Source organism: Scardinius erythrophthalmus (assembly GCF_964197995.2).
Source record: "Scardinius erythrophthalmus genome assembly, chromosome: 7".
Taxonomy (NCBI): domain Eukaryota; kingdom Metazoa; phylum Chordata; class Actinopteri; order Cypriniformes; family Leuciscidae; genus Scardinius; species Scardinius erythrophthalmus.
This window is the reverse complement of record NC_138227.1, coordinates 5780302-5793140: the sequence shown is the minus strand read 5'-3', so window position 1 is coordinate 5793140 and position 12839 is coordinate 5780302. Positions and strand designations below refer to the sequence as shown.

General features: G+C 36.0%; 1 long non-coding RNA gene across 1 annotated transcript; it reads right to left on the bottom strand.

The window, feature by feature from the left end:
• Positions 1 to 2329: 2329 nt before the first annotated feature.
• Positions 2330 to 10620, bottom strand: LOC308693285. Its single transcript, XR_014030432.1, has 4 exons — positions 10494 to 10620; positions 9140 to 9183; positions 8727 to 8961; positions 2330 to 3375 (listed from the first exon to the last, which is right to left on the bottom strand). It is a non-coding gene; the product is annotated as an uncharacterized lncRNA (long non-coding RNA).
• Between the last annotated feature and the right edge of the window lie 2219 nt (positions 10621 to 12839).

The window sequence follows — 12839 nt, the reverse complement described above, 5'->3', positions numbered from 1 at the left end:
ATTCTGTCAATTTTATTACTGAATTCAAACAATAAATACCGTTTTGGCGCTTGTAATTGTTACACGACAGATCCCTATCGCACGTGAACCGATCAACTCTACTAACGTTAGCTAATAGTAAAAAAACACGAACTCTGTTGAAAGATACAGTAGGCTACAACTTACCAAAATGTATTCCTCATACTCATACATAATATCGACCAATCAGTGTTTTTTATCAGCGTGAAGAGGTCAATAACACAGCTGGAGAACAATTATGTCAGATTTACCTCAGGAAAGCCATTTAATAAACATAATATAGGTCACGTAGTTGGCAAGAAAAAAGAGCTATAGAGATTGTGCTATATGTACTATTACAATACTATATTTATGTGCGTTATATATACGTTTATCGAACAGCCTTCGATACGTTTCTGTTATAACTTCCCGAAAAAACTACACAAACATATAAAACAAACTTCTAACGAAATACTAACAGCATCTTACTTACCAATCCAAAAGAAATGTTGCAAGTTTGGAGTCGAACCTCATTTCTTTCATGTCCATTAGTTGTCTCCAGCGATGGAAAGCAGTGCCAATGTTTACTCTGGTTTTGTTCCTTTTTTTTATCAGATTTTATTTGAATGTAGTAGTGGGCTGTAGGCTACTTTCCACACGATTGACATCAGGTTCAAGTATGCCCACAAGCCGTGCGAGTTATTCGTGTATTGCATGTTTGACTGACTGGTGGTTATGTTGCCCGCATACCGCCTCCCATGGCCGAAACTGGTATTACGACACCTGTCGGGCCGTGGCTAGTAATGCTAATGCTAATTAAGGTTGATATCTCTGCAGCACTATAACTTGACATTTTTTTAATGACATCATCGCCCTTATTTCTTCTCATTCTTTTGATGCGTGTAGGTCATTTTTTGCATATTTTTACCTCAATTTTTACATATGGCACCTTTAAATGCTCCTAAGAAGAGTCAAGTATAGCTCCATCATTGCTCAAAGTAAAAAATTATCATACTTTATGATGTTAGTTTTAATTTAAAAAAAATTTAAATCAAGGACATTTCTCTGGCATTTCTTTCTTTTTGCTGTATCAAAAACGTACAGAACCGTGACACCAGTGTATCATATCGATCCGAACTGTGAATTTTGTGAACTGTTACCCCTATATGTATATATATATATATGATATTTGGGTTATCTTACAATTTAAATACACTTAACTCTACTCTTGGATGAATGGATCCCCTTCATTTAGTATGTGACCAAAACTAGAATGTTACAAGTTAGCTTTAAAGCCACTCCTCCTTATATGTTCATACAAGTATTTGTTGCTTTAGCTAAAGGGATTCAGTTTTTTGTATTTAATTTAGGGAACAGACCCAGTCTCTATATGATGATATCTAGGTGAAAGAGACTCTTTATGATGGGATTTATCAGATCTCAGTGACATGAGACAGACAACGGTCGGTTTAGCCAGTCTGTCTGCTTCCTGACCTGAGCCCCAGATTGTCATGTTTGAGCTCTAAGACTATGTGCCATATTACTAGAGAGAAGAGCAGCACCATCCCAGGAGGATGGATACCATCTCTTCTCAACAGGTCAGGTCTGCCCCAAAATCTTTTCCAAATGTCTATGAACAACGTGACGTCGCGAGTGACCAACTGAAAGGGCACACGTTTAAAAGCATTATATATGAATGCATGTATAATATTTATATTAATTTAAAGTTAATTTTACATGTCAATTATTATATTATAATAACTATATGTATACATTTCATGAATCAAAAGTAATTCTAAGTCATATAATAAAAATATAATAAATAATAGCAGCAAAAGATGGACAATTTAGTCTCTAGAGTTTGTTTCACACTATAAACTGCTTTGATTTGGAGTGAGAGATACAGGGGGAGTGGCTTTATTGTATCAGATACATGTCACTGCACTGATTGGTCCAGTTTTGGTCTGCGATCTCTAACCCAGAATAAAACCTGCTCCGGAGCAGCTTAGCCGTGTAGCGTAAGTTACCATGATGATGAACACAACTAAAACCAATCCACTTTGCTCAAACTAATCTCGAACTTTACCTGTTAGCAAATGAAACCGGCTTTGTGCAACAGGCCACAGGACGTTTTTGTTGATTTACTAGAGACAAAGAACTGCCTTACACTGACAGCTAAATGACAAGTCAGAAAGTTACAACTCAAAAACAACTTCCACAAAACTAACGTCACAGAACTCAAGTTTATTTCACTATACCTTTGCTTTACTGAATCTCAGTTTATATTAATTATTGGCTCTGTAGAAACCTTTTACTCACAAAACCACACATTATCAGTGAAATGGTCATTTTATTTGTTGTGATTGTACAGAGTTATTGTACAGATATACGTTATTGTATATACATCTGTTTATGAAATACAGGCTTTATGTAACTAAAACAAATGTAAAAAAAAAAAAAAAAACTGATCAACTTCAGGGAATTGTTTCATATATTAACAAATAACAGATTGTTGTTGTTTTTCTACATTTGTTTCCAGTCTCTTTTAATTTTGGTATTTCTTTGAGTAAGCGTTCAATCAAAATCATTTTCAATAATTTTCTTTCTTGTTCTCCAACATATAAAACACAAATCTTGTGGCATTTCACAGAAACACTAGTTTATTAGTTAACTACACATTTACTTTATGTGAATCTAACAAAACATTTGCTTGCTTTGACACAGAACAATGCTTTCTAATATGAGTCCCTAAATTACTTGAAGTGGTGAAACTCTTCCCACACTGAGTACAGTAGTACGGCTTCTCTCCAGTATGAACTCGCTCGTGTTCTTTCAGGTTTCCAGACCGAGTGAAACTCTTGTCACAATATGAGCACTTGTAAGGTTTTTCTCCAGTATGATTTCTTTGGTGCTCTTTCAGATGCTGAGATGTAGTAAAGCTCTTCCCACAGTCAAAGCACATATGATCTCTCACTTCATTATGTGTTTTCTGGTGCTGTTTAAAACTGTCCGACCTTGAAAAACTCTTTCCACAGAGAGAACACACATAAGGCTTCTCATCTGAATGAACTTTCAGGTGTGTTTTTAGATTTGATAAAGAAATAAAATCTTTACCACACTGATCACAGTTAAATGGTTTTTCTCCAGAGTGAACACGCAGATGATAACTGAGAGTTGATGCTTGAGAAAAACTCTTTCCACACTGAGTGCATGTATACGGTTTCTCTCCAGTGTGAATTCTCATGTGTGTATTAAGGTGTCCTTTCCGTGTGAAACTCTTTCCACACTGAGTGCAGGTGTGCGTCTTTTTGGCTTTTGTTCTACGATGTTCCTCCTCTTCATTCAGTTCTTGTCTTTGCTCTTTCACTCTCACCTGGTCTAAAATACACAGAAATACAGTTAGAATCAGTTCAAGTGAACCCTTATTTAATAGCAGAAAACAACAGATATCAGATCTTTCACTTTTTGTTCTGTCATTCACTTGTTAATATAGTAAAAATATGTTTGATAATTGCTATATACAAGGTTATGATCATTCAGATGCATTTGTCCATCATTTATCATCCAGACCTATTAAGCTCACCAAAATCTACATTGAGACATTTTTAGTGCACAAGATATTGGTTTTAGTACAAGAAGTTATTTTAAAATAAAATATCAATCTCTCACACTATAATATTTCATTTTATTTTAAATGACAAAAGTATTTCAATTAAGATGTACATCATTAAATATAAAAAGTCTGGCTGTGCTTAATGGGTACGTTTTGTACCCTTTAAGCACACCCCTGTTCCCAATAAGCTCACAACAAGTTTTATTAAAAATTCTTGTTTATTTTAAACAACCTTTTTAAAGGGGTCATATAATGGTACATGCACTTTTACAAGTTGATTGTACTGAAATGTGTGTTGGCAGTGCCTGTACACAACCATCATAAAATGATAAAAATCCATCCAGTGTTTTTTTTTTAATCTCCTTATATGTTTGAACCTCTCTGAAATCAAGCCGTTCGACCGTGTGACGTCACACGGTCGGACGCCCCTCCCACGATTGTGACTGACAGCTGCAGCGTTTCAACACAGACCCGCCCTCGCTCATGAGCGAGCTGTCAATCATAGTCGCGCGTCATTGTTGATACCCTCACTGGAGCGCTGTCTATGAGCATAATGGCGTCTGCGATTGTTCTTAGATGTAATAGGTAACACAGCAGTCATTTGGATGTTCCTAAATCCGAGCCGTTATAGATGCAGTGGCTGAGTAGCTGCATCTAAGGTTTACACTCCGGGTACATTACGGCATGTTTTCTATGTATGACGTTCTCAATATAATTCATAATCCCACGTTTATAATGAACAACGCGTGGTTATTGTGTTAGAATTGGTGTACGCACAGAACAGAGGGGCGGGGTCAGCAAAGCTCATTATCATTTAAAGCTGTATGCACTGAAACGGCGTGCTGAAAACAGAGCTGTTTTTGAGCAGGTAAAATTAGTGTTTTCTTACAATACTAATGAGAATTTTTAATTAAAGTATATTACAAACTTTTAATTTAGACCCTAAAGAATCATATTAGCTTGTACAAAAATGGCATTATATGACCCCTTTAAGGAATAATTGAAAAAAGTTTTATTTGAAGGTTCAGAGTCAATCACAAAAAAAACAGAACACTAAAATCAAGCAACAAGGCATTCAATTCGATCAGGTAGCCTATCCTATTCATAGTGACGTGTCATTCAAACTCATTGCAACATCTAGACTAGTACACGTTCAGCTATGTAACACATATTGAAAAATCAAATAACAAAACAAACCAATGTGCTCCTTAAAGGGATACTCCACTTTTTTTGGAAATAAGCTCATTTTACAACTCCCCCAGAGTTAAATAGTTGAGTTTTACCGTTTTCGAATCCATTCAGCCGATCTCCGGGTCTGGCGGTACCACTTTTAGCATAGCTTAGCATAATGAATTGAACCGGACAAGACCATTAGCATCTCTCTCAAAAAAATGACCAAAGAGTTTCGATATTTTTCCTATTTAAAACTCTACTCTTCTGTAGTTACATCGTGTAATAAGACTGACGGAAAATGTAAAGTTGCGATTTTCTAGGCTGATATGGCTAGGAACTATACTCTCAAAATCGCACCTTTTCATTTTTCGTCGGCCTTAGTACACGATGTAACTACAGAAGAGTCAAGTTTTAAATAGCAAAAATATAGAAACTCTTTGGTCATTTTTTTGAGAGAGATGCTAATGGTCTTGTCCGATTTAATGATCTATCTATGCTAAGCTATGCTAAAAGTGGTACCGCCAGACCCGGAGATCGGCTGAATGGATTCGAAAACGGTAAAACTCAACTGTTTAACTCTGGGGGAGTTGTAAAATGAGCTTATTTCCAAAAAAGTGGAGTATCCCTTTAACTCTCTGGGTCAGAGCTTTCCTGTCTACTCCAAACTTCTTGGACAGATACGACAGGTTTCTGATGGCTCTTTCTTTGTATGACATGCCTCTTTCATCTTTGGGCATACACTATAGTTTCGTCTAGCTTTTGTCATCTTAAGACTGTGAAAATAAGTTTATTAATAATTTTTTTGAAGAATAACATAGTGACAACCATCAGTTAATATTTAAATTCTGATTATTAAGTATTTACATAGACGTTTAATGTGGGTGAGCTTAAAGGGAGCACACACTGTGCTTAATTGGAGCAAAAACATTTTTTAATTAATAAATATTAAATTAAATTTAAAGGAAAATATTTAGCTAAATTAATAATCTAGGTAATGTATTAAGTTTATACCAATTTTAATATGAACAACTATTATTGACAATATCTATGAAATTATGCTTTTTCTAATTGATGTCACACTGAAGCTGTGTGATTGTCATAGTAGTGCACCCTTTAAGCTCACCTAACAATAATATGAAATCTTTAAAAATTACAGCAGTTTAAAACCACAGACTATCAATAAAATGTAAATTTATAATATTATGGATTTAAACGTACAAGCAATTAATGCCTGTGAAGTAATATATTAGTGTGGCACACAATCTTATACAGCTAGTAAGCTAGCTATGTTCGTAGCATCTGGGCTATGTTGCTAAAACTATCTTTTAGATCTAACTGTAATTATTTCCCATATCCAGGTTCCAAGTTATAATATGCAAAAGTCTAAACATTAATCTCTTAATTTTGCAATAAGAAGATGTACTTCTTCAAAATAAAGGCTTAAACATATAAAAATGCACATTTGAGGGGCTCCTCTTCTGGTGAAAGTTTTCAGACAGCTTTGAAAATAGCCGCCAGACAGTGTGAACACATGGACACTAGGGGTGGGGGAAAAAATCGATACAGCATAGTATCGCGATATTTTCTGTGGCAATACTGTATCGATACACGGGCGGCAAGTATCGATCTTTTATTATTTAAATTACACATGAGAATTTAACTTTGGTAGTAGAATGCAAAAAATCAATTGCTCATTCAGTCCACTAGATGGTGCTGTTTGTTTTCTGGTGAGGTCAGCGGGTGACTGTCGGGTTGACTGTCAGCGTGCAGGAGGACGTAGATAAAATAAACATGGCAGCATCAGAGAAAGAAAAGCCGTTTCTCAATACCAAGTACGCAAAGTTCGGACTTGAGTCCTTGGTAGTTCGGACTGACAAGTTCGACTCAGGAGAACGAACTCCCGAGGACGGGAGGACGCGAGTCCGGTAATTCTACAAATGGAACAGCGGCGTACTTGATAGCGTCACTCAGCTTGCTCTGGCTACTCCGGTTATCTCTTTAAATTATAGGCTACAAATAAAACAAAATATGTTAAAAACCACCACTTTGCCTCTTTTCATTTTCATTTAAAAAAGATCTTTAACATAATGGCCACACAAATGAGGTTCAGGCAACGCAATTGATTATCTTCACTGCATATTTACAACAACACGAAATATAAAGCACAACCCTGACTCTTTTTGTTTTCATTTTAAAAATATGATGAATAAAAAAACATTATAATATTGATCATTAAAACGAACATTTAGCAAAAAGAGACAGGGTTGTGTCATATATGTATATACAGTGAAGAGAATGTAGGCAACATAGGCTATTATAATAAAATATTTTATATGTTTTAAATAAAATGACATAACCTTTTTTTGCTAAATGTCAGTTTTAATGATCAATAATAGCCATTCTAAAAGTATAAGTAGCCTAAAAGGTATAAGAAGCTATACAATAATAAAGCCAACGATTCAGTCAAACATACCGGTAAGTCAGCTCTCTAGGCTACATAGTTAAATAGACTAACGTTAAATAAAGCTATAACTTCACTTTGCCCTCAGCTAAAACGTTTTGCCAGGGAACAAATAATACATTAATGAGACAAATAAAATAAATAAATCGCCTGATATACACAGGACGATTTAAATCTCATATTATACCCATAGACTGTAAAAGGTTATACCACTAGACTAGAGACATCCGAGCCAACGGCAAGTCAGCAGCACTAGCCGAGAGAGGCTGTTCTCGGCGGGGTAACGTACATGAGCGCCGAGTGTCCGATTGCCTGGTTCTCACAACTCCGAAAACGTCAGATCAAATTTTCAAATAGGCGCTATCTTTATAAATAAACCAAAGATTTGAGCTTTAAACAACTACATTCTCGCCTGAAATACTCTTAAAACTACATTTCGTGACACATTTATAGCAGTATTTTTAAATTACGCGGGGTTTCTCCTCTGCTGTTGACGCTTGCTGGTTGGTGGTGTGAGATGCATTCTGGGATACCTGGCTTGTCAAGTCCGCACAAGTCACCTCTTGATGCATCCTCGGTAAAAGGGGCGGATCAAGAACACATCCGGGGATTCGAACTGGACTTGGCTAGATGTGAACTTTGAATTGGAACAGTACTCGGGCAGCGACTGATGACGTTTCACAAGTCCACAAGAACACAAGTACAGACAAGAACGCATATTGAGAAACGGCTAAAGTCTTCTCGACGGCTGGAGACATCGTCACAGCACAAAGGAGCACTCTCCAATACCTGATTTATACTCGACACGTCCGCACGAGCGCGAAGGTGCGCGCGGCAAAAATTACGTCATCGCGGTGTGGGCGGTCGTCATCGCGGTGTGGGCGCGGCGCCGCATCCGAAGATGAACGACTTCAAGCCAAATCTGGCCGAGCTCGAACTTCTCACCACACCGGCACCCAGTTTGCACGTTATCACAGGTTCATGTTAGTGTTTTTTAGTTAGTCCGCTTGACAATCACATTTTTCGGCAATAAATAAAATTGATGTGACATGAACAAACAGATGTTGACAGTTTTCCTTTGCGGAGATAATTTGAAGTTGGAAAAAGGTAATAAATTGCAATATATTGCAGAATATCGCAATATGTTTAAAATCGCAATAATATCGTATCGTGACCTAAGTATCGGGATAATATCGTATCGTGGTGCCTCTGGTGATTCCCACCCCTAATGGACACACATATCTCAGTGTGCAATGGTCTGATTGGTTTAAAATTACAGGAGGTATATAGTAACAAACACATCAATTGGTTAATACATAAAATAGGATAATACATTGCTGTTTCTTTTTATAATCTGAGCTCTAAGATGGTAGTGTGCTTAATGGGTACTTGAGCTTAATAGGTACGTTTACCCCATATACTGCTTATTAATTAATATCTACCAAAGCAGTCAACAATGAAGAATCAAGAATGGACACCAACCTATTTGTTCCTCAGTATCTTCATGTTTTATTCTGGATGGTTCTGGATCCCTCATGTCTTCAATCTCCTCTTTAATAAACTCCATCTTTAACAGTCACACAGATTTCAGCTGCTACTCCTGGAGTTTGTCCTTCTCTTGTAGGATGATGGGAACATTCCCAGTATTTATTGATGAATTGTTGTGGGAGGGGCTTCACTGCAGGTGTGAACTGTGATCTCTGTGTTTTTACTCAATCTGCATTTAAAAAGTACAGAGCCATCATGTTAAACTGCTGCTGAAAAACCTCTTTGTCTCCAAAAGTTCCCTGTTTTCAGCTCATTCATTATGGTGATGTCTGAGATCTTCTGTAAATTGGCACATTAAGCTCATTTTATTGGTGTCAACAGGCTGAAACAAACTACAGCATCATCACCTTTAACTTCAGTTCTTGTCTTTGCTCTTTCACCTCCATCTGGTCTGAAACATATTAAAACATTAAGTTGTTAGAATGAGTTCTGGAGGATAAATGTGAATTTTCAAGTGAACCCTGATTTAATAACAGAAAACAAGTGAGATCTGTTTATCAAATATTATATTATTGATGTACCAAAGGTACGTTTTGTAATCCTCTTGTTAATAGTCAAAATGTGAACGACAACTGCTGTACAATATTATTATATAAGGGCATTTATATTCCTAGATTATTCGCTAATATTTCACATCTCTTATGATTGGCATCAAATAATATAGCCTATTGAGCATTTTAACTAATTAAAACAAATCATAAAATCAGCCATCATTATTTTTAACGTTGAAAATGGTGTTTTGTGTAAAAGGTAACTATAGAATTAAATCTTAAATCTGGTTAGTCAGATAATAGACTAATTGTTTTGTCTTTAAACTTTCATTATACAAATCAAAATTACACATCAGTGAATGATGTCAAAAAATGTCTAGTAAATATATAGCAGATTTCACCCAGCAACACAAATGCACCACATCTGCAGTTTATTGACAGAGGACAGACATAAACACACACGACAGATTCACTGTCTTTCAGCTGAAGGATGTGTAGTACCCCTGACGAAGAAGTACAAAAAGATTAAAGAAGAATAAAGAAGAAAATAAAAGAGAGCGCTGCAGTGATTGCTTCTTTAACAGTGTATTGAATCTGAATGGCAAATAATTAAAACATACATGTATAACAAATGCTCAGTACATTATCAGTGCATATATCACTTTTCTTACAAAGTAATGACTAGCTGTATATAAGTAACTTCAAGCATGTCTCATCACACAGAAACTGACACAGTGACACTAACTTGTTCTTTACAAAGAGAAAACACATTTTCAGACTAAATATTTACCCAAACCCACTAAATGACTGTATGAAATTTATGACAACAATGCAGCTGAGATATATTACATGCTCATGTCTGACCAATGTTCACTCCATTGTCCAATGTATTTCCTACAATAAAGTCACTTACAAGATTGATAAAAACTATTGAAATGCATAACTCAATTCACAGACATGAAGGAGTTAATTACCCAAATGTGCAACTTTCAGATAACTCATAAAACTCTTATATTCAAACAATGTTGACATAAATGACTCTCTCTCGTGTATACGCGCTAATCGCGAGGCATCCATGCTAACCATGTGCTCAGAAATGCTAACACATGACACACTATCACTACACTAAAATAAACTGCTTTCAATCCGTACAACTCATCAGTATTGCATTAAACAGTGTTACTACTCAAGACCGAAGTGTTTAAGTTACCTGAAGAAGAAGTACAAAAAGATTAAAGAAGAATAAAGAAGAAAATAAAAGAGAGCGCTGCAGTGATTGCTTCTTTAACAATGTATTGAATCTGAATGGAGCGTATCACGGGCGCGCGCCACATACCGAAGTGTGCGATGACGTCATCACGCTGGTATGCCAATTGAAAATAATTAAATGGATTAATGCACATAACGCTCTTACTCATTTCGTTTACCTAAAGCACAAATAACCATTCAAAAAATATTAGCAATATCAAGAAAATAACAATGAACAATTTTATAATGCATTTGAAAATAACATTGAACGATTCTATAATGCATTTGAAGAAATTAATAAACGTAAAAATCACTGTACCACAGATGCATGAGAAAAGACATGTTAAAGGGATACTTCAGGATTTAGCATTAAGCTTTGTATTAGTAGAAAACCTGTAGTATTTTCGAATTACCGTGCTTTCCACCCTCATATCCCCTGAGAGGAGAGATTTATGTATTTTTTGTCTGGAAAAAAATCCTCCGATGACGCAAAAATCGTCATTTTGCGTCATCGGAGGATTTTCTGGCCAGAGGCTAAAGACTACAGCCAGTAGTAGGGGCTGTTCCGCATGTGTTCAACCCGCCCATAGAGGGTGGGATCTCACCACTGATCTATACAGAATGACTGGATAGCTCATGACGTCATAAACAGTGAAGCCACCGCGCCGCCATATTGGTATTCCAATACCATACTATTGAATCAATAGGAAATTTTATGATTTGACTGAAAAAAACATTGCCTAACCAGACACAGTTTTTAAATCTAAAGTCTCCCTGTACATTCTCACAACGCAAACATCCTAAGCATTTAAATGGGTATTTGTTTAAAGTCGGAAATTTTTCCTGCTTATTAAAAAACGGCAATTTCTTTGCAAAAGGAATAAAAAGCTGTACGAGAACACTAGTCGGCCTTCACTGAAAAGCTATCTTCACAGGTAAGAAAAACAGTTTGATACTATTAATTAAATAGTGAAAGGTAAAGACCTATATTTTTGTGAATTGGTGAATATTCAGGTGAATATTGTTTCATAGCCAAGAATTAATGATAATACCTCAGCACGTTATACTAATTTGTTCCCTCGTTTTATTATATTGTAGCCACTTTGTAATTCGTTAAATCAAAATAAGGGAGGGAATTAGTTTATCGTTCAAGTCGTCGTAACAACAAATTATTTTGATCAGTGGACGGCGCATAAGAACAAGCAGAGAGCGAGTATCCCTTTAATTACCGTCCTCCCACCCTAACAGTAACTGCAATTCATCGGTAACACTTTACAATACAGGTGCACTAATCTGTATTAATTCATGCTTAACTAATGCACACATAATGATGTGTTAATATTTGACTCATGAAGAACTAAACCAATAATTAATGATTTCTGCATCAGTAATTAATAAAGATTCTAAATGATTAATAGATTAAGTAATATATGAATTGCTATTAATTAAATGTGTCATAATGTATTAATTCCTTAATAAAATGCGTTAATTACCACAGTTGGTCAAAGCAATGTACTTCAACTTCCAGTTGTCTGCTTTAATTAATCATTAACTAATGATTTGCAAATGTATCATTATGTTATGACTTTACTTGTTGAGGCTATTGACTATTAACTAATTGTTAAGTAATATGCCATTTATGGGTTTTGACAGTTTGCACATGCAGTGAATGTAATGTCAAAGAATGTGTTTGAAGGATGGGTGAGTTTGGCTGCACACAAATATCAATACACCAGAATCTGAACTCCTGAAGCTGTTACACTGTGTTTAAACTGGACGTGACCAGCTGTCTACACTGGACATGACAGACCATAGTAAGTCCATTTGTCCTTCGTAACAGAACTAGCACAAGAGCTCTGAGTACGTTAGAAATAGAGTGTGGCATCGGTTTACACTCGGGGTTTTGTCGTGTAGTGTCGCGCCACATCAAGTGTAGTTATCACTGACTATAATGGACGTTCTATTGTCTTTGTCCAGTCTAGACACAGTTTTATGAAATAGCAGCGCTCGACCGCATGTTTTCAGTGTTCCACGACCTCAAGCTTAACCTGACGTTGTCCTGTGCCATGAACAACAAGGTTCATCAGACTCAGTGAAATCTTGGTTGTACATGGTTGGAAATTGAAATCCATGGCTTAGTGTGGATGTCTAAACCAAAATAGCATATTACTTAACAATTAGTTAATAGTCATGTGCCTCAACAAGTAAAGTCATAACATAATGATACATTTGCAAAACATTAGCTAAGGATTAATTAAAGCAGATAATTCCAAGTTGAAGTACATGACTTCAACCCATTGTGGTAATT